Here is a 22,969-nt window from a genome sequence, read left to right as displayed (position 1 = left end):
TCCTGAGTTCCATGACTCTTCAAACAGCCTTGCCAGAGGCACCGCTATGAGGTCAGCCAGTTCTTTCATAGTTTCATAGTTTCTAGGGTCGGAAGAGACCTTAGTAGATCATCTAGTCCGACCCCCTGCCATGGCAGGAAAGAGTACTGGGGTCAAATGACCCCAGCAAGGTGTACATCTAGCCTCCTCTTAAAGACCCCCAGGGGAGAAGCCAGCACCACTTGTCTTGGAAGTTGATCCAGATCCTAGCCGCCCTGACAGCAAAGTAGCGCCTCCTGATATCTAGCCTAAATCTACCCTCTGCCAGCTTGTGACCGTTATTCCTGGTCACTCCTGGTAGTGCTCAGGGGAACAGTGACTCCCCCAATGCCTGCTGATCCTCCCTGACTAGTTTTTAACAGGCCACTAGATCCCCCCTCAGCCTTCCTTTGTGGAGGCTGAACAGGTTCGGGTCTCGTAGCCTCTCCTCATAAGGCCTTCCCTGCTGCCCCCTGATCATGCGAGCAGCCCTCTTCTGGACCCTCTCCATATTGTCCACATCCCTCTTGAAGTGCGGTGCCCAGAACTGGACGCAGTACTCCAGCTGTGGCCTGACCAGTACCGCATAGAGGGGGAGGATCACCTCCTTTGACCTGCTTGAGATGCATCTGTGGATGCATGACAAGGTACGGTTGGCCTTCCTGACTACATCCCCACACTGATGGCCCATGTTCATCCTGGAGTCAATGACGACTCCAAGATCCTTTTCTGCCTCTGTACTGATAAGAAGGGAGTTCCCCAGCCTGTAGGTATGGTGCTGGTTCTTCCTCCCCAGGTGCATCACTTTGCACTTGTCGGTTTTGAATCCCATTCTATTCTCATCCGCCCACCCCTGTAACCTGTCTAGGTCAGATTGCAGCCTATTCCTCCCTTCTAGCATGCCCACATCCCCCCACATCTTAGTGTCATCAGCAAATTTGAACAGGGTGCTTTTTACCCCCTCGTCCAAGTCACTGATGAAGATATTGAACAGTACAGGCCCGAGGACCTAGCCCTGCAGAACCCCACTGCCCACATCCCTCCAAGCCGAAAATGACCCGTCCACCACCACTCTCTGGGTGCGGCCCTCCAGCCAGTTGGCGACCCAATTGACTGTGTGGGTGTCGACACCACAGTCCCCCAGTTTTTTAATGAGAACAGGGTGAGAGACAGTGTCGAAGGACTTCCAAAAGTCCAGGAAAACTATGTCCACTGCTACCCCTGCATCTAAGGATTTGGTGATCTGATCGTAAAAGGCCACCAGGTTGGTCTGACAGGACCTGCCACTAATGAACCCGTGTTGGTTGCCCCTAAGCATGACCTCCCCCGCTGGCCCCTCATGGATATGCGCCAGAATAATTTTCTCAAAAAGCTTGCCCAGGATTGAGGTAAGACTAACTGGCCTAGAGTTTCCTGGGTCCTCCTTCTTCCCCTTTTTGAAGATGGGAACCACATTGGCCCTCTTCCAGTCCTCTGGCACCACACCAGAGCACCACGAGTGCTCGTAAAGCCGTGCCAGGGGTCCTGCAATGACCTCAGCCAATTCCTTCAGTACTCTAGGGTGGAGATCATCTGGACTGGCTGACTTGAATACATCCTGTCCCTCCAGAAGTTCCCTAACTAGTTCCTCACTAACCCTTGGCCTAGGTTAGTGAAGTATGAACATCATATTTTCAGCACTTTTGGATGCCGGTTGTCTGGCCCAGCAGACTTGAAAACATCCAAATGTTCTAAGAGCACTTTCACCTGTTCAGGGCTAATTTTATGTGGGCTGCTGTCTTCCCTGTATTCTCTGGGCCTCTGGACAGGTGATGAGTTCCTGTCTCATTTTAAGAATACTGATGCAAAATAAGTATTTAGGAGCCTTTTCACGGGGAGCAACTGTGGGCTGCCCCTCCATATTCAATAGGGGTCTGATAGTGGAGCTTGATTTTTTCTTGCTCCATATGTACCCATAGGGCTTTTTGTTGTCTTTTAATTTTTAATTTGGTTGCCAGGATTTCTGTTCTGCTGGCAGAATTCCCAACTTTTCAGTGGACAGTGAATCTGATCAGATCATGATCACTGTCACCCAGAGTACCTCCAATCTACCATGTCTTCCTCTTTGGTCAGCACCAAGTCCAGAGTGGCTTCACCCCTAGTCAGTTCCTTCACAGTCTGTCAAGCACAGGTTGTCTATAGCTGCCAAGAAGTTGGTTGATCTTCTAGAGCTGGCTGAATGGTCTTCTAAAAAGATGTCAGGGTAAAATCATGCCCACAGATCATGCCAAATAGATGTCAGGGTAAAATCATGCCCCCTTGCAATCCCTGGACACCCAAAAACATGAGTCCAGGCACAGCCTTCTCTCTTCTCCCCTCCCCTCTTATCAGGCAAGCACATTGCACACTTCAGTCAATTTCAGGGTCTTGAAGTTTACTGAACTCATATTTAAGAAAAAGGGAAAGCAGAAAAGTGAAAACACCCCCCAGCTACAGGTCACCCATACTAGAGTCTTCAGAGCATGGGCATAAGTACTGACCCCCACCCCTACTTGCCCATTGTGAGGCATGCTGGGCTGGGTACTCACTTCCACTTCTGGTTCCATACAGTTGTGAACGAGTTCCCAGTCAGTAACATTTTGGAATGGTTCAGTTGTTATGTGTATCTGCACCCTCAAAGAGCAAATCTATTCATGGCTTATAAAAAATCGGAGTTCTATAGTGTTTATCTTATCCAGTAGGGCTGTGTGAAGCTTCAGTCCCTGATTTGATTCAGTGGAGATCCGGCCTGATTTGAATCTGAATTGAATCAGAGGACCATTTAATCTCTCTGTATCAAATTGGAACCCTCTGAATCAATTTGGAGAGATTCGGAAAGATTCGGTGATTTGGACATAGACACAGCTTTAAATGTTTTTTCAGCAGGCAGCTTGTGAATGCTGCGATGCTGGGGTGCATGGAGTGTCCCACAGGAGTGCAGGGGGCTCCCTAGTGTGCTCAGCAGCAGACCCAGAATTGGACCAGAAGCACTTATGGTTCACTTCCAGGTCTGCCAGACAGCACACAGCGGGAAGCTCCCTGCACGCCTCCTGGTTTAGTGACTGGTGCCTCCTGGGTCTGGGGAGGGCACCCAAGGTCCCTCCATGGCCAATTGCCGAGCCGGGGGATGGGGGAGGTTGGCGCGGTAGGAACCTCCCACACGCTCCCCAGCAGACCTGGAAGTGGATGAGAAGCACTTCCGGTCCACTTCTGGATTTACTGCCAAGCACGCAGGGTCCCTCCCCCTGCACTTGTGTGGGATGCTCCATCTGCCCCAGCATCGCAGCATTCACTAGCCACGACTGGTACCTTGAGGTATGTAGAAAAAAACATGTAAAGTCATGTCTATGTCCAAATCGCTGATTCTCTAAATAAGCATTGAATCTTCAGATTTGGATTCGGCCAAATCAAATTTGGGACAGTGATCCAAATCAACAAATCAAATCACTGTCCCTGATTCAGGCTGAATCCGAATCGAATAGGGCCTTCTTTGCACATCCCTATTATCCAGGTTTCTTCTGACTCCTGACAGAAGTTGTCACCTTTGGGGTCACCAGTAATATATACCTCAGTGGAAAAAACAAACTCTCAGTAGAAACCTTTGAGTATTTATTAATAGTGGCAGGACCATCAGCACACGGCAGGTAAAACACCAGTCTCATGCATGGCCAGTGCTCCAGGAGAAGGTGATCCCCACCTTTTGCTATACTCACTTACCCAAGCCCCGAGTATTCAAAATGGAAGTTACACACCACCCAGGTGGAGGTGGGCATGTTTCAGACTTTGACTGGCTGGTTATGGCACAGGGAATGGGACAGATGGATCTGCATTCTGGGAAGTGCCAAACTGATGGCCACCTCAGAGCTGTGTAATTTTCCAGAGTAAGGGATGGAAATGAGTCCTCTACAGAGCAGGATCTGTGGGCCACAGGAAGCTGGTTCATGTGTCCATCTATCCCTGCATTCATGGGCTTGTCTCTGTCTATTCAGGGTCTATGCTCATGGTATCATGGCTACTGTGACACCACGCGAACAGATGGATTCAGGGCAAGCCCCATTCATTCAATTGTAGAGGCCTCAGTGAGAGATATCTATTGACCTGTCTTTAGAATCGATCCTGCCTAATGGGTTGTTCACAGAGAGATTTGGGTCCCTTCTTGCCTGAGGGCTACTACTATTACAGACAGTGGCTTTGGAGAAGGGCTTGGGCATGCAGGCCTCACCCAATCCAGTACTGGAACATCTGCTATCCTTGTTTCCCTATCTTTGTCTCTGACATTGGAAATACTTTTACTCGTTCACTCTTTTTTTCTCTCCCTGCTTTAATCCTCTTCTCTTTTCCTCCCTAGATCTGTTCTATGGAAAGTATGGTCCTTTGGCAGGGGTGTCCACCCAGAAATTCCCTGCTCATTCTCCCTCAGGAGAAAACCTGCTACCAATCCACCACTATTCTCCATCAAGAGCAGAATGCAGAACCCCTCAGTGATTCCTGGTGTTTTTGGCTTTGTGCCTGGTAGTCATGTGACAGGGCTGTTTGTGTAGTTTTAAGAAATAGGTAGACCAACACTTGTATAGAATGGTTTAGTTTGGGGTGATCCTGCCTTGAGCAGGAGATTGGATTAGATGGCCTCCACTCCTACTTTTTTCTACGAGTCCTCGGCCGAAAGCATTCAGCTCCCTAATTACAGATTAGCAAGGGGGGGTGTCTACCCCAATCAGCTACTGTCTAAACCAGCTAAACCAACGGCTAAACCACTACTGTATACAGCTAAACCAATCAGCTACTGTCTACCCCAAAGTTTTCCAGGGGCCAAGCAAAATGCCAGGCTAGATGGACCAGAGCACTGATGATTGGATATGGTGCCTCATACGGCAAATCTTGAGTGCCTTCCCCCGCTTTCCAGCCCCCCTTCCCAAAAATCAATAGGAATCACACTAGCCTTCAAGATAATCCTTGTCCCCATGTTAATCTCTTTCAGAAAGAGGCTGAGATCTAGCAGTGCTTTAGAGTGAATGTGGAACGAAAAGGCCATCATGTCAACGCAGCTTCTTTGCTGTCCTGGTTAACTGTTTTACCCCAACCAAAGAAGCAGGTTTTAACTGAAAACTAAAGCTACCTCCACAGCCAGCATCACTCCTTGAATCTCTTCTCCTACATAATGCATCCAGTCATCAATAATGGGCAGTTTATTACAGCCTCGTCACTGCCTCCTCTTGCAAGCAGCTGATAGTGATACACTGAGCTCAGCTGTGATTGCCTTAGTTTCTTTCTTGTTGATAAACCTGATGGATGAGGCTCCTCTGCTTCAAAACAGAACCTTCCATTAAACCACAGGCTGTTTGGAGCAAATGAATCTGCCAAGAGCACAAGAGCTGGCTCTGCAGAAAATACAAGCCAGCATTGTGTTCTGAGCCCATGGGAATTACAGGACATGCACTGATCTCTCCTGATCAGATATTAGGACTTCCTAAGGATTCAGGATGCTGGAGGCTGTAAGGCAGAGGTAGTCAACTTGTGGCACACATGCCACAAGGGGCGTGTGCAGCTGCTTTGTGTGGTACATGGCAGATGTGGCTGGGAACAGGGAGAACAGCAGCAGATAGGGCAGGCAGGAAAGAGCACAGCACAAGAGCAGGCAGTGGATGGGGATCGGCATGGCACTCAGGGAGGGGGCAGGACTTAGGTTGGGCACGTCTACACGTTCATTAATACACTGTAGTCACTGCACATTTAGTTTAGTATTTCCTTAATGAAGTACTAACTGAATGCACAGTAACTACATGTATTGTGCAGTAGTGCCGGCACATGGGGGTTTTTTGTGATGCTTATTGCCCAGTAGCCTAATAATACTGCGCAATAGATTATTAGTACAGTTTTTGACCGGCATACTACTGCACAGTATTATTAGGCTAATGTACAGTACGTGTCTCATGTAGATGCAACCCTTATGTCACACCTGCCAAAAATGTTGGCCCCCACTGCTGTAAGGGGATAGGATCAAAGGACAGATCAATCTGGATAGGCCTTGCATAAATATTTTTTCCGTTATTATCCAGGCTCTGCTACAGTGACTGCATCTACATAACACACTACTGCACAGTAGCACTGCGGGGCACTAACCGTGATGTGATGCTGCTACACAGTACTAATGAGCTACTGCACAACAGCTCATTGCTACTGCACAGCAGCGTCAGAAAAAAACCATGCAGGGACACTACTGTGCAGCAATGCTGGTTACTGCAGTCATTTAGTACTTGGTTATGCAAGTACTAAATGACTGCCCAGTAACAACTGCACAGTCCACCTCTCGTATAGATGTGGTCAGTGGTCTCACCCATTATGGCACATTCTGTGTTCTTATGATAGGCCTAGTAGCTTGCTCAGTACTTGGATATACGAAATTTCCTAAGAAATGAGATTTCATAGATTTCATAGACATCAGGGCTGGAAGGGACCTCGGAAGATCATCGAGTCCAGCCCTCCGACCAAAGGGCAGGAAGTCAGCTGGGGTCATAGGATCCCAGCAAGATAAGCATCCAATTTGCTCTTGAAGGTGTTCAATGTAGGTGCTTGAACCACCTCCGATGGCAGGCTGTTCCAGACCTTGGGCGCTCGGACAATAAAGAAATTCTTCCTTATGTCCAGCCTGAAACAGTCTCGCAGTAGTTTATGACCGTTCAACCTCGTCATCCCTTGGGGCGCCCTAGTGAACAAACATTCCCCCAGGTCCTGGTGGTCACCCCGATAAACTTATAGGTGGTCATCAGATCACGCCTCAGCCTGCGCTTTTCCAGGCTAAAGAGCCCCATGGCTCTCAGCCTGTCGTCGTAAGGTCTGTTTTCCTGACCTCTGATCATGCACATGGCTCGTCTCTGGACTCTCTCAAGCTTCTCCACATCCTTTTTGAATTGTGGAGCCCAAAACTGGACGCAGTACTCCAGCTGCGGCCTCACCAAGGCCGAGTACAAGGGGAGAATAACGTCCCGGGATTTGCTTGAGAAGCATCTATGGATACAAGCCAGCGTTTTGGTTGCTTTAGTAGCAGCAGCATCGCATTGCAGGCTCATGTTCATCTTGTGGTCAGCGATGACCCCCAAGTCTCTTTCTTCCATAGTGCTAGCCAGCGTAGCACTGCTGAGCCTATAAGGAAGCTGCAGGTTTTTCCTCCCAAGGTGGAGAACCTTGCATTTTTTGATGTTAAACACCATCGGGTTCTCATCTGCCCATTTGCTGAGCCTGTCCAGGTCAGCCTGGATCACTCGCCCGTCTTCTGGCATGGATGCTTTGCCCCAAAGTTTGGTGTCATCGGTGAACTTGTCCAGTCCGCTCCTGACTCCAATGTCCACATCATTAATGAAGATGTTGAACAATATGGGTCCAAGGACAGAGCCTTGGGGGAAACCCACTTCTCACAGGGCACCATGACAATTGACTTCCGCCAATTACCACCCTCTGGGTCCAACCACAGAGCCAATGTCTCAGCCAGCAGATCATGGTGGACCCAAGGTCACAGTTGGCCAGTTTTGCCAAGAGGTGATCGTGGGATACCAGATCAAAGGCTTTTTTGAAGTCAAGATATATGACATCAATCTCTTCTCCCTTGTCCAGGTGATAAGTCACCTGGTTATAGAAGGAAATGAGATTGATCAAGCAAGACCTACACGCAAAACCCATGCTGCCACAAGAAGTGATTCCATTGCTCTGCTCTGATTTGTTATATATATATATATATATATATATATATATGTGTGTGTGTGTGTGTGTGTGTGTGTGTGTGTATGTACACACACACACGCACACGCACGCACACACTAAGGGTGTGTGAAGCTGGCCCTATTCAATTCAGATTTGGCCGGAGTCGGGGACAGTGATTCAATTAGTTGATTCGGATCGCTATCCCTGATTCGATTTGGCTGAATCTGAAGATTTGATGCTGATCAGCAATTCAGCCATAGACACAGCTTTAAATTTTTTTTTTATATACCTTGAGGTACCAGTGCAGCTCGTGAATGCTGTGATGCTGGAGCAGATGGAGCATCCCACAGGAGCACGGGGGGCCCCCACGTGCTTGGTGGCAAACCTGGAAGTGGACCAGAAGTATCATAGAATCATATAAGTCGGGTCAGAAGGGACCTTATAGATCTTCAAGTCCGACCCCCTGCCCTGGGCTGGAGAAAACCTGGGCTCAGATGACTCCAGCCAGGTAGGCATCAAGCCTCTTCTTAAAGACCCCCAGGGTAGGAGCCAGCACCGCTTCCCTTGGAAGTTGGTTCCAGATCCTAGCCACCCTGACTGTGAAGTAGTTCTTACAGATGTCTAATCTAAACCTACTCCCCAACAACTTGTGGCTGTTATTCCTTGTTATGCCAGGGGGTGCTAGGGGAAACAAGGTCTCTCCCAAACCCTTCTGGTCCCCCCTAGTGAGTTTATAGACGGTCACCAGCTCCCCCCTCAGCCTTCTCTTGTGAAGGCTCAACAGGTTCAGGTCCCGCAGTCTCTCACTGTAGGCCCTGTAGTCCCCAGATCATGCGGGTGGCCCTCCTCTGGACCCTCTTAATGTTGTCCACATCCCTCCTGAAGTGGGGTGCACAGAACTGGACACATTACTCCAGCTGTGGCCTGACCAGTGTCACATAGAAGGGGAGGATCACCTCCTTGGCCCTACTTGAGATGCACCCGTGGATGCACGACAAGGTCCGGTTAGTTCTGCCAACCATGACCTCGCATTGTCGGCCCATGTTCATCTTGGAGTCAGTAATGACTCCAAGATCCCTGCCTGCCTCCATGCTCTCAAGGAAGGAGTTTCCCATCTTATAAGTGTGCTGCTGGTTACTACTGCCCAAGTGCAGCACCCTGCACTTGTCAGCATTGAAACACATATTGTTTTTGTTAGCCCACCCCTGCAACCTATCCAGGTCTTGCTGCAGTCTTTCCCTCCCTACTAGCCTGCTCACCTCACCCCAAATTTTGGTATGATCAGCGAATTTAAACATGTTGCTTTTCACCCCGTTGTCCAAATCGCTGATAGGGAAATTGAACAGCGCAGGCCCAAGGACCGAGCCCTGGGGAACTCCGCTGCCCATTTCCCCCCAGGTCGAATATGACCCGTCCACCACCACCCTCTGAGTACGACCCTTGAGCCAATCCGCAATCCATCTGACTGTGTAGGCATCAATGCCACAGTCGCCTAGTTTTTTAATGAGGATGGGGTAGGAGACAGTGTCAAAGGCCTTGCTCAAGTCCAGAAAAACTGCATCCACAGTGACACCTGCATCCAATGCTTTTGTGACCTGATCATAAAAGGCAATCAGGTTGGTCTGACATGACCTGCCCCTAATGAAACCGTGCTGGTTGCCCTTGAGCACCATCCCTGAAGCTGGCCCATCGCAGATGTGCTTCTTGATGATCTTCTCAAAGAGTTTCCTTAGGATTGAGTTAAGACTGGCGGGCCTATAGTTGCCCGGGTCCTCCCTCCTCACTTTTTTGAAGATGGAGACCACGTTGGCTATCTTCCAATCATCTGGCACCTGGCCCGAGCACCATGAGCGCTCGTAAAGCCATGCCAAGGGCCCTGCAATAACCCCTGTTAGCTCCCTCAACACCCTGGGGTGGAGAGCATCTGGACCCGCTAATTTGAACATGTCCATCCCCTCCAGAAACTCTCTAACCCGGTCCTCCCCAACCTGAGGTCTGGAAGCATTCCCCTCAAGTCTGTCTTGTATCACGGTGGGGAAGTCTCGGTCCCTGCACAAGAAAATGGAGGTGAAGAATTGGTTAAAGAGGTCTGCTTTCTCCTCTGGCGCAACCACCAGATTGCCCAGTGTATCTTGCAGGGGCCCCACATTTCCCGGTGCTTTCTTCATCCTCCCTAGATATTTGAAAAAGGACTTTTTATTATCTTTGATCTTGGATGCTAGTCCTAGATCTATGTCCGCCTTAGCTTTCCTGACAGCCTCCCTACAGACCCGAGCAGAGGAGGTATACTCCTCTTTGGAGATAGCACCCCCCTTCCACCAGGTGTACGCCGCCTTTTTGGCAATCAGGCATTCCTGGACGCCCTTGGTGAGCCAGGGGGGCTTTTGGGCACTTCTGTCCCCCTTGCTTCTTGTTGGGATGGTCACCCCTTGGGCCCTGAGTATTGTCTCCTTAAGGAATGACCACTCATCTTGGGCACTGACCTCCCCTGCTCTCGAGAACCCCAGCGCCTCTCCCACTAATCTCCTCAACTTGTTGAAGTTGGCCTTCTTGAAGTCTAGGGCTACCGCCTTGCTGCAGGCCCTTGACACCCTGCGCTGGATGGTGAATTCCAGCAAGCGATGATCGCTATCACCCAGGTGGTCAAGGACCTGGAGGCCACTTACCAGGTCGTCACCTGTGGCCAGGACCAGGTCCAACAGGGCATTTCCTCTGGTGGGACTGTGCACCTCCTGAATTAAGTGGAGGTCCTGTATCTTGGCCAGGAACCTCCTGGAATGGTCTGAACTGGCTGACTGTTCCTCCCAGCAGATGTCCGGATAATTTAAATCACCCATGACAACTACATCCCTTGCCTACAACTACATCCCTTGCCTTAGTGAACTACTTTTAATCCACTTCTAGCTCTGCTGGGGAGCACTCGGCGGGGGGGGGCTCCCCATGTCCCCCTGTCCTGGAGATCAGCCGTGGGGAGACCCTGGGTGCCCCCTCAGACCCAAGAGGCACCAGTTGCCGAGCTAGGAGATATGGGGGGGGCCATTGCACACTCTCTGGTGGACCCGGAAGTGCTTCCGGTCCACTTCTGGGTCTGCTGCCAAGCGTGCTGGGGAGCCCCAGCATCGCAGCACACTCCATGCACCCCAACATCGCAGCATTCACAAGCCACCTGCTACCTAGAGGTACGTAGAAAAAACATTCAAAGCTGTGTCTATGTCTGAATCACTGAATCCTTCTGAATATCTCCGAATCAATTTGGATGGTTCTGATTTGATTTGGAGAGATTAAAGGGTCCTCTGATTTGATTTGGATTCAGAGATGCAGCCATCGGATTGGGCCAAATCTCCACAGAATTGAGTCAGAGACTGAAGCTTCGCACATCCATAATTATATATATATAAAACTAACTCAGCCCCTGGTCTTTTGTGGTTTATTTAAAGGCTCTCCTCCTGTGTCACAGATGGCTGTCAAATGTCAGGGAGCCCAAGGTGCTGTGTGAATGTTACTGATTGTTATGAAATCAGTGTAACTTTTTAACGGTCTGATGTTTGCCTCTGGGTTATGTCCATTGTTATAATCAGGACATAAATGTATCTTCTCTCCTTTGGCATTATCCCTTGGTGTTCTTACTCACCTTCTTTTGGTTGGGTATGTAGTAATAAAGTCCTGTGCACTTGTAACATCAGCTTTTTTTTTTTAATCGCTAGTATTTGTGTCTTACACTCTTTGCAGACTGATTCTAAAAAACATCTTCCTGCCTACCAATTTAGATTCTCCCCCTGCACCAGCTACACTAGCAATGTTCTCTCTCTGTCTGTTTCCTTTCTGTCTCTAATTACCTCATCCATCCTTTGGTCAATAGCCTGATTTGGGTACTGAAGTGCAAACAGATCTAGACAGTCCAAAGGAAAATTATACAGCACTGATGAGGCCAGAAATGGGCATATATGAATAAAAAAGCTGCTAACACATTGGAAGTAATTCAGAGTCAAGCCCTTAAATTTACCTTCATGTCAATGAACTTCTATCAGAGATTAATTTGGTCTAATAACTTGGGTCTTATTTTCATAATGACCATGTAACATTGCACCAGCAGTGTGAAGGGGCTGTAAAATGGATACAAATTCTTAAAGATCTCTTTGCACCGTCTGGGTGGTGTAATGGATCCTCAATGTAATGGAGGATCCAGCTCAGTTTGTCTAACCCACTAAGCTAAGGTAAATGGGCATGTGGCACCCGCCTACAAATATTATTGGTATGATCAAGGAATATGAATTGCTAACACCAGCCAACCCGCTTTATGGAGCAGAGTCATAGAATTCCTCAGGAGTGACTGGCAAGATCAACTAATTGAAACATGAATTCCTGAGGAAGCTCCTCAGAGGCCTTTGGAAAGAGTTTATTGCCACATCAGAAATTCTAAGTGGAGCAAAGTAATGTAAAGCATCAAACAGGGCAAGGTGATGATGACGGACATAGCTTTAAAACTGTTGCCAATCTGATTTCCATGGCAAGTGTGAAACATGTCCAATACCTGGAAAGAGGCAGAAAGGGCAACCTTGAGAATCATTCACTATGAAGAACAAAAAAAGGATTATTGATCAGTGTGACACTCAAAACCCTGAATAGACCAGCACAAGAGCAGAAGAATAGGTCAGGAACTGGTGGATGCCTAATCCCCTGAAGCTGCAGGAAGATAAAGAAATAAAAAGAAGAAAGAAAATCTAAATTTTTCTTGTGCACTTAATACTGTCCTCAGTAGGTCATTAAATAAAATATAGCATTTCTACTATCCTTTCTTGCATATTCATTAGTCAGATTGTCCTAAGCTTTCAGGACCAAGATTTATCTGTGGCTAGGAACAGATATTTTGGGTGGGTGGGGGGGGGGGAGGGCATAGATTGCATTAAAATGGCCACCCAATCTAATTTAATCCAGGTGTGGACCTTACACTTAGATTTACCTAACTAGGGATCTAAGTTCAAACTGTACAGAAGTTCAGTAAGGTCAGATCAGTCTAAAAATGGCTGACCTGATCAAAGTTAACTGTATCTCAGAGGCAGTCTATCTTAGATCAGGTCAGGTAAGACTGATCTGACTGAACTTCTGCACAGTTTCCAACACACCCCCAGGGCTGGGGAAGCCCAGCCACTGGCCCCATCCTGGGGGTTCCCTTCCCTCTCCTCCCTGCACTGGGTTATTTTTAGCCTCCTGGCCCTTCATTTTTCCCCTATACAACCACCACCCCTCTCCCATGCCCCCCAAAGACCAGCCAGCCTTCCACAACAAGCCTGCCAAACCCCCCATCCTGCAAGCTGCTCCCAGTGCTGGGAGCTAAATTGGGGTGGGGGGAAGAGGCAGATGGGATGAGGGGTAGGTTTGTGGGGGGACCAGGGGCATTATTTTTCTGAGGGTGAGGGGGTAAAAATAGCCTCTGGTTTGGGGGGGGAGGGCAGAGCTCCTTCATCTCCCCAAGGCCCCTATGGACCCTGTTTGCCTCCCAATCTCCCCTGTAGACTCCGCTTACACCCCCCCAATTCCCTCCAACCCTCCCCATAAATATCGCTTGCCCCCTGATCTCCCTAATTCCTCCCACAGACCCACTTCCCCCACCGCAATGCTTGTCCCCCCCCCGTCCTCAAGCTTGCCCCATTTGTCCACTCTATCCTGACTTACCTTAGATTGGGTGACCATTTTAAATTCAATCTAACCTTCCCAAATGTACCATGTTTGTTACAAATCACATATAGAACCCTAAACATTGAGCTTAAAATTGGCTGAGGACCCCAAAATGCAGCCACTACCTCAAGAGAGCTTGGAACCTGCAGATAGACACTGTCACTCTAATGGGTATTAGATGATTTGACATGAATCAAACCAAAGCCCAACGGCTATGCACTAAGTGACACTAAAGTTTTTAATACAGCTTTTTTGATGCTCAGAGGATCTCAAACTGTTTCACAAAACAATGAGTACCAGGAAAGTAAGGAATATGCAAGTAATAGGTAGAGCTTTGAAGTGTTCAGCCTGTAGCCCATGGCCACTAAAGACCTGGTTTGGTTATTAGAAAAATGCCCTTTGACTTCAGCAGCCTTTGGATCCACTGAGGTTCTTGATCAGGATGCTGAGGAAGATCCCTTATCTCTGACCACCTTTCACTTTGCAAAAGGTACCATGGAACCTGTGACTTTGATATGGACAGTCACAAAGACCTCATATAACAATACCTCCAAATGACAGCACATCTATTAGTGCAATCTCTCCTTAGCACTGCAGTCTTAGCAATGAGTGGAGCTTCTGGGCCTTCTGGTTCTATCAATCACTGACACCCCCATCCCCACAGTGTCTGACCTTCTCACAATCTTTAATGTGTTTATCTACATAGCACACCTGTGAAGTACAGGAGTCTTATTTCTATTTTATAAGTCTGGAACTGAAGGACTGAAAAGCTAAGGGTTGGATTTTAAAGATATTTAGGTGCCTAACTCTCCACAGAGATCAGGGGAAGTTAGATATTTACATTTTGAGAGTTGGCCTTGAGTGTCTTCCCCAAAGGGAGTCTCTGGCAGAATATGGCCTTGAATCTAGTCTGCAGAGCCCAAGGCTAGTGCCCTTAGCATTAGACCACCCTTCCTTTCTCTGGGATTCTCTATGTGCCATGTGTTAGGAATTGATGAAGGCAATATCCTGGCTGGGGGTTCTGGCTATATGGGGCTGAGGGCTGCCTTTCATCTTCACACAAAGGGAAGATGTAGTAATGCCACTGTGGGCACATCTACACATTGTATGGCAACGTTTCTACAGCACCGTGCTTTAGTACTTCCTTTTGGAAGAACTAAAGCATGGTGCACATTTAAATTTTGTTGCTATAGCAACACACTAAAATAGGGGAGCGTGCCACTACAGCAACGTAGCTGTTGATCATGTATAGACCCATATGATCACCACGCCGCCATAGTGCGCCATATGGTGATATAGTGCATCGCTACAGCAATGTAGGGTGTGGTAGTAAATTTAGTTGGGCTTCTGGCCTATTTGACTTGAAAAACAGACAGAGACCAGAAGTGCTGATACTACTTATTTCAGTTACATGTTCTGAGATAAGGAATCCTGCATGCCTTGTTTTTGTCTTGATATATTACCCTGTGTACGGATGTTAAGTTTATTTTTTCTCTCTGAGAAACCAGAAACTGATAACTATTTCTATAAGCACAATGTTTCACTCTTCTTTAAGTAAACAGCGTGTATGTCTGTGTGTGTGTTAGATCAGTGATTTACTGTCCAAGGTCATATTTTTTTTTTCTCTTTCTCTGTCTTAAGTATAAATATGCTGTAAACTTAGTCCGAGAAATCCTTTGAAACAGACAAGTGGGTGATTCCCCTCGCTGTATGGAATTCTCCCTGTGATCACAGTATAGCCCTAATTAAAGAAAAGCTGGCTCTGTCAGTTCTGATTCAACCACAATGCGAAATTTGATTTCTTCCACAAGGGCAACATGTAGATGTGCCCTGTTTGGATGAAACTTGTCTGTATTTTTCTGTGCATCTGTTCTGTTCCCTTGTCCGGTAAATATTGGATGGGAAAACCAAGCCCATCTAGGGCAGAAAAGATCAGGCAACATTGTGTTTTATGTGTGTGTTGCATATGTATGAGAGAGAGAGAATTTGTGTGTGACTTAGTATAAGTGACACTGTGTGCAAAAGACTCCTATGCATATGTTTCCAGTTGTGTCTGTGTCTACAGAAGGGGGACTGTATACGTTGGTATGAGAGACTGTTTATGAAGGCAGTATGTGTAGGTATGTGCAGGAGATATATGTGGAAGAGAGGAGCCCTGAAACTAAGGATTTAGTCCCGAAATGAGAATCTTATGCAGAATAGAGGGACACATGCAGAAAGGAAAATGGCAGCTATTAGTATCTTCCATGGCTGTACTTCTTTTAATCAATGATAAATTGATCATTCACATTTTTCTGCTCAATCCATTCACTGGATTCAATACCATAGTCACTGAATAGCTCACATAGCTTCCCAAGTGTCGCCTACTTTCTAGTAAACATACCCATTTCCACCTCCATGCTTTCCTGACAGGCTTCTCAGAATAGTATTGCAGACAGAAAGTGATGCTGCCCACTCATTATCTGTGAACTACATGTTCAAAAGAGCTTCATTAAAGGCTAAATGAATCATTATCAGCTTTTCCCACCAACATGAAGCGACCTTGGTCATAGGCTCACCTTGTTAAAGGAAATCACTTCACTTTGCTCTAGTGTAAACGGCTACACTTCAGGGGTAGGTACTGGTGACTCAGACCTAATGGAACTGAGCCTGCTCTCACCTACACCACGGCTTACATTTGTGCAGATGCATTTATGTCCACGCTATTGCTTTTCTTGTATAAGAGCAACAGAAAAACCAGGCCCGTTTAAGGCTACCAGGAAGCACTTGCACTCTACAGGCCTGGTCCTGCAATGAGAGTGACACAGCTGGCCCATCATTTGTGCTTTGTCTTTAGTACCACTCTGGGCAGCAGTTGAGCATACTTACAGCTGGCACTGCAGGATGTTGGACGAGCCCAGAAGTGTAGCTTGAAGAGGTGGCAGGGTGTCAGGCATGGCACATACTCAGGCATCTACTCCCTTCAGCATAGTGCTGCTGAGGTATAAAAGTGCTCAGCTTTACTTTCTGAACTCAGGCTGGGTTTTCAGTCAGATGGTTAACGCAAGACCACCCCAAATGGCCCACAGGGGTAAATAAGTTGATTGGAACTGAGACAAGTTGCTAGAGCTGAGGGGGCTCATTTTGTCACTGAAGGCACATCACTGTGGACTCCCCACAGCAACATTTTCACAGTCATTTTACTCATTAAAATTTCTTTTTTTATATATATAAAAAAAGACTGAGCGCAGCACTAGGAGCTGGGGGCCTTGGGCTGAATGTGGAGTCCCTGGCTGCCTGTCAGCACCAGAGCTGAACCAGCCCTGCTGTTGCTGGCAGAGCTGGGGATAAAATGCTCCTAAGGTTTCTCACGGGGCGGGGAGGAGGCGTACTGGCATTTCCTTCTAGAAAAGAAAGGTGTCAGTTTTGCTGGGAAGGCCACTGAGTGGGAGCACCCTCGCGCACACTGCTAAAAACAGCTCTCAGAAAGGTCCCTGATTATTCACAGCCATCTGTTCCTCAACAGCCAGAGTCCTTATTTGGATCAGGTCCTTACACTCTAGTCTGGAGAGAAACAGACACCAAGCGAGGAGGGCATGTTGTGCTTGAGGCAGGCAACCAGTGGGGCAGGAAAGACAGCCCCATGGTCCCAGAGAACCCTGTCCTGAAGCCTTTTCTCAAGCCTGCCCATTGAAGCTACTGCCCTGTCCCTGCATAATAAAACATCGCCACAACAGGGACTTTCACCCAGAGTCTCTAGGTGCTTCAGGCACTATCTAGGTGGTGGGGCGGGGGGTGGCTAGGAGCTCCTAAACTCCCCCATTCTCCAGTGGCTTCCTGCATCTTCCCCCCAGCCCTCATAGCTCAGCCCCAAGCACACAGCTCACCCCCAGTCCTCTGCAGCTCAACCCCCAGCTCCTGGCTGCCCACTCACCTTGCGCTGCCCAGTCCTCCCCAGTTTTCCCTCATACCGAGGTACTAGAGACCTGGAGGACAGCGAGTCCATGTGGGGGAGGGAGTGAGAGCAGTGCATCCTGGGAAGTTGGAGGACTGCTCCCAGTTCATATTGGCCTGGTGGAGCCGACTGACATTACAGTAATATGAGCTGCCTAATGTGAGCTGGAGATAATCCTCAGCCAAAAAGGCAAAATTTGGAGGTGCTCAGATCCCGCTTGGCTCATCTTCTCCTGCCTTAGCATGCTGACACTCCCATCTTAAAAGCCTTTAGCACATTGTAAAGGTAACAGCATCCAATAATGTAAGTTGGCCCATATCAGACTGAGGCCTTCCCTCATTCATGCTTCTTGAAGTTGTTCTACTAAGTCTTCATATTGACTTCAATTAAGCAGTCGGCAGCCCAAGTATTAGTACTTGATTCTCTCAGACAGCTCCACTAACTGCTCTACTTTCTCTGATCAAATGATTCTTTAATTATATCGCTTAAAATGGAGCAGCTGCAACAGAAAAAAAAACATTGACAAAGTATTCTTGTAGGATACCTGAGTTTAAATCACTGCTCTGAAACTAGCAAAGGGACTCGAATCTGTGCCTCCTACATCCGAGGCACATAGTGTAACCTCGTGACTCCTGGCAGAAGTAAAAATGGACTATATCCCTCTTACCCATGCCCACCCTTTCTGCTTGAGTCTTGTGAAGTCCAATCCAGCAGATGCTCTTGGAATACACCCACCAAAGCCAGCAGGTGAGGCAGACAGAGGAGCCCATCCTTTCTAAATCCCATTTCAGTTTGGGGGCTGAGGGACTCGGTGCCCTTAGCTCTTGGCTTCAGGCCCAGCAGAAGCAGTTAAATGCCTCGGGAACTCAGCTTCACCGGTGGAAACTTAGGTGTGGAGGGAACTGGGGAGATGCTCCATTCATGTGCTAAGGCTGCAGTCATGGCAGAGTGGAGAATGCAGGACCTGAATTGTGGACTTTGGTATTTAGGGTGGAAGTTTGGCCTCTTAAGTGACTTTGTGGCATATAACCTCTTGGTCTCTCTGAGTAACACTTCCTACCTGTAAATTGGAGATAACAGCCTTCCATAGACAAAGCCATAGTCCCTGTGAGGTGAGAATACAAGTAACTAAGTACACAATATTAGGGGCAGAATCAGGATTCACAGCCACATCTCCCAAGTCCCAGTTCAGTGCACTAAGCTGTAGGCCACACTACTTCTCCATAGATCAAGAGCTCTGCTTTTATACCAAGTGGAGCCAACACTGAGCCAACATAGTCTGGGAGTAATGGGCACAGAAATACAGAGAGGCAAAGAATACAACAGCTTAATGGCTTGTAGCAAAACCTGCTCTCTGTTCTGGTTTGCTAAAGCATTCATAAGTTTCTCAGGGGGATGAAGACATCTGTTCTCAACATCCAGTTAGACTGCAGGACAGGAATAAATTTCCATGATGCCCATTTTCTTCATGCTTCTTCCTTGGCTGGGCAAAATTTGGCCTGGGAAGCCTGGTACCATGGCTGCGGATCACTGAGCTTCCCAGTGACACTTCAGACCCCTTAGTATTAGCTTCTAGTGTCAGGTTAGGGAGGGAAAGGGGATTGGACTGGATTCCTCAATGGGCAAGCAGACCTGGAAGAACTGCTTAATTTTACACTGAGGAAATGTACAGCATTACCTTAGGATGCTCATGTTTTCCAGCCAATTGAATATACAAGAGGACACATGGGTGTGCATACAGCTTTCAGAGCTACTGGACTCTCCCCATGCTCGCTTGAGGCCCAATCTGCATAGAACTGAAGTGGTCTCCGCAAGGCTTATTGCTCAGAGGAGGGACAGAAGAGAGGTATTGGCCAATCTGATACTGCACCCAGGCTGAGTGTGTGAGGGGGGCAAGCAAAGGAAAGTGGGGAAATATCAAGGGAAGAAGACGGGTGTGAGAAGAAAAGAATGAAAGGAAGGAGGAAATGGAAAACAGGGAAGGAAAATAAAGAATAGAAGGTGATGGGAATAGAGAGAAGGAGAGGGAGTTGGAGCAGGAAAGACTGAGAGGGAAGGGTGAAGAAAGCGAGGGAGAGAGCAGCAGACAGGGAAAGGAAGTAAATGCGAGGGGAGATGAGAAAGAAAAGACACCAGCTAGAGCAACTCAACTTACTGGGCTACATCTGCTGTCACAGACACCCAGAATCAATCACCCAGCAACCAGTAGTGTCCCCAGTAGCTGGGCACTGCCCGTCTCTCATTATGGAGCTGGGTCCTTGGGTCCTCTCATTGTACTCAATACTTGCCCATCTGTGGAACTAGTGAACATAAGAGGTACTGAGACATCTTTTCATGCACTCATGAGGCCTAAAGAATGACAACAGCTTCTTAACCTGCATTCATGGTGGTTTCTCATTTGGTATCTTCCCCTCGAAGCGATGCCATGCCTGACTTCTTGGCGTCACTCAAATCAAGATGTTGAACACATGGCTGTAAAGTTGCCTTGATCTTCCCATTACCTGGAGTAGAGGACTCTGGGGACAAGATGATCATTTCATAGATTTCATAGACATTAGGGCTGGAAGGGACCTCGGGAGATCATCGAGTCCAGCCCCCTGCCCAAAGGGCAGGAAGTCAGCTGGGGTCATAGGATCCCAGCAAGATAAGCATCCAATTTACTCTTGAAGGTGTTCAATGTAGGTGCTTGAACCACCTCCACTGGCAGACTGTTCCAGACCTTGGGGGCTCGGACAGTAAAGAAATTCTTCCTTATGTCCAGCCAGAAACGGTCTTGCAGAGTTTGTGACCGTTCGACCTCGTCATCCCTTGGGGCGCTCTGGTGAACAGACGTTCCCCCAGATCCTGGTGGTCACCCCTGATAAACTTATAGGTGGCCATCAGATCACCCCTGACTGAGCCTGCGCTTTTCCAGGCTAGAGAGTCCCATGGCTCTCAGCCTGTCATCGTAAGATCTGTTTTCCTGATCTCTGATCATGCGCGTGGCTCTCCTCTGGACTCTCTCAAGCTTCTCCACATCCTTTTTGAATTGTGGAGCCCAAAACTGGACGCAGTACTCCATCTGCGGCCTCACCAAGGCTGAGTACAAGGGGAGAATGACGTCCCGGGATTTGCTCGAGAAGCATCTATGGATGCAAGCCAGCATTTTGGTCGCTTTACTAGCCGCAGCATCGCATTGCAGGCTCATGTTCATCTTGTGGTCAATGATGACCCCCCAAGTCTCTTTCTTCTGTAGTGCTAACCAACGTAGCACTGCCGAGCCTATAAGGGTGCTGCAGGTTTTTCCTCCCAAGGTGGAGAACCTTGCATTTTTCGGTGTTAAACACCATCAGGTTCTCATCTGCCCATTTGCTGAGCTTGTCCAGGTCAGCCTGGATCACCCGCCTATCTTCTGGCGTGGATGCTTTGCCCCAAAGTTTGGTGTCATCAGTGAACTTGGCCAGTCCACTCCTGACTCCAATGTCCGCATTGTTAATGAAGATGTTGAACAGTATGGGTCCCAGGACAGAGCCTTGAGGGACCCCACTGGTCACAGGGCACCATGATGAGTGACTGCCATCAATCACAACCCTCTGGGTCCGACCACGAAGCCAATTTCCCAGCCAGCGGATCGTGGTGGAGCCAAGGCCACAACTGGGCAGTTTGGCCAAGAGGTGATCATGGGATACCAGATCAAAAGCTTTTTTGAAGTCAAGATATATGACATCAATCTCTTCTCCCTTGTCCAGATGATAGGTCACCTGGTCATAGAAGGAAATGAGATTGGTCAAACAAGACCTACCCGCAACAAACCCGTGCTGGCTATCCCTTAGAATGTTAGCCTGGGCCAGTCTCTCAAGGATGGCCTCCTTAATAAACTTTTCTAAGATCTTCCCCAGGATAGAAGTCAGGCTAATGGGCCTGTAGTTAGCCGGATCCACTCTCCTCCCTTTCTTGAAGATCGGCACCACATTGGCCTTCTTCCAGTCTTCGGGCACTATACCAGAGCACCAGGAGTTTTCAAAGATCCGTGCCAGGGGCTGGGCTATGATGCTCGCCAGCCCCTTGAGTACCCTGGGGTGCAGATTGTCAGGGCCAGCTGACTTGAAGGTATCCAGCTTCTCAAGGTGTTCCGTCACGAGGTCAGCATTGATGGAGGGTAGGGGACCCCATCACCCGGATCTCCCTGTCCCATAGCAGGCATGGGCATCCCGTGTGACTGATGAAAGACTGACGCAAAGTACCTATTTAATAGGTTGGCTTTTTCCTAGGCGTCAGTTGTCAGTTGCCCCATCTGGTTTAGCAGGGGTCCAACATTGCCCTTGCTTTTCCTCCGGCTCCCCACATATCTGAAAAAGGACTTTTTGTTGTCCTTGATGCCTGAAGCTAGTTGGAGTTCAGTTGCAGCCTTGGCTTTCCTGGTTTGCTCCCTGCAGGACCGGACCAGCGCGGAGTAATCCTCCTTGGAGGTGAATCCCATCCTCCATCCTTTGTAGGCTTTCCTTTTTAGCCACAGTAGGTCCGCTAGGTCTCTGGAGAGCCAGGGGGGCTGCTGTGCCTTCTTGCTGCCTTTCCTCCGTGTTGGAATAGATTTAGCTTGTGCACTGAGGATCGCTTCCTTGAGAAGCAACCACTCTTCTTGAACTCCCATCTCCCTGGGGTCATGGTCCCTGAGGGCCTGACCGACTAGCCTCCTGAGCTTATCAAAGTTGGCTTTTCTGAAGTCAAGGACTTCTGTGTTGCTGACTGACTTGCCAGCTTTATGGCGGTTGGTGAAGGTGATCAGCTCGTGGTCATGGGATATGGAGTCTTCATCCTGGGCAGTGCTTGATATCTATCTGAGTGAGAGAAACCCTCAGCCATCGTAGTAGGGTGGCCACTGATGCATCCCTAGAATACAGGACATCCCTGGGGGGGTGGGGGGAACCCCCCTTGGCCAATCAGCAGTGAGGGGCAGGGCTGCTGCCTCCATGGCAAATCAGCAGCAAGGGGCGGGGCCACCACGTCAACATGCTAAGGGCAGGAGAAGATGAGCTAAGTGGGACCTGAGCACCTCCAAATTTTGCCACTTTGGCTGAGGATTATCTCCAGCTCATGTTACTGTAATGTCAGTCGGCTCCACCAGGCCAATATGAGCTTTCCAGGATGCAGTGCTCTCTCTCACTGCCCCACGTGGACTCACTGTCCTCCAGATCTCTACTACCTCGGAGTGGTGGAGAGCTGGCAAGAACTGGGCAGCTCCAGGTGAGTGGGCAGCCAGGAGCTGGGAGTGAGCCCTAGGGCTGGGGGGTTGAGCTGCAGAGGGCTGGGGGTGAGCTGTGAGGTTGGGGTTGAGCCCTGGGGGCCGGGGTTGAGCCGTGGGTGCCAGGGTTGAGCCATGAGGGCTCGGGGGGAAGATGCAGGGAGCCATTGGAGAATGGGGGAGCTTAGGAGCTCCTAGCCACTCCCCTGTTCACCAGCCCTGTAATGTCAAGTCCAAGCAGTGCACATCAGAGTGGGTATTAACCCTTACCATGTGAGTGCTGACAGCATGTCCAAATCTAAACACTGCATAGAGTTAGCATGTGAGTTAGCAATTGTAATGTCTAGCACCACTTTTGTAGCAGGCATTCACTGAACAAAACCCCATCACCGTACCTGTCACATACC

Source organism: Crocodylus siamensis, chromosome 2 (assembly GCF_052110815.1).
Source record: "Crocodylus siamensis isolate JL-2025a chromosome 2, ASM5211081v1, whole genome shotgun sequence".
In the NCBI taxonomy this organism is placed as follows: Eukaryota; Metazoa; Chordata; order Crocodylia; family Crocodylidae; genus Crocodylus; species Crocodylus siamensis.
This window is presented reverse-complemented; position numbering follows the sequence as displayed.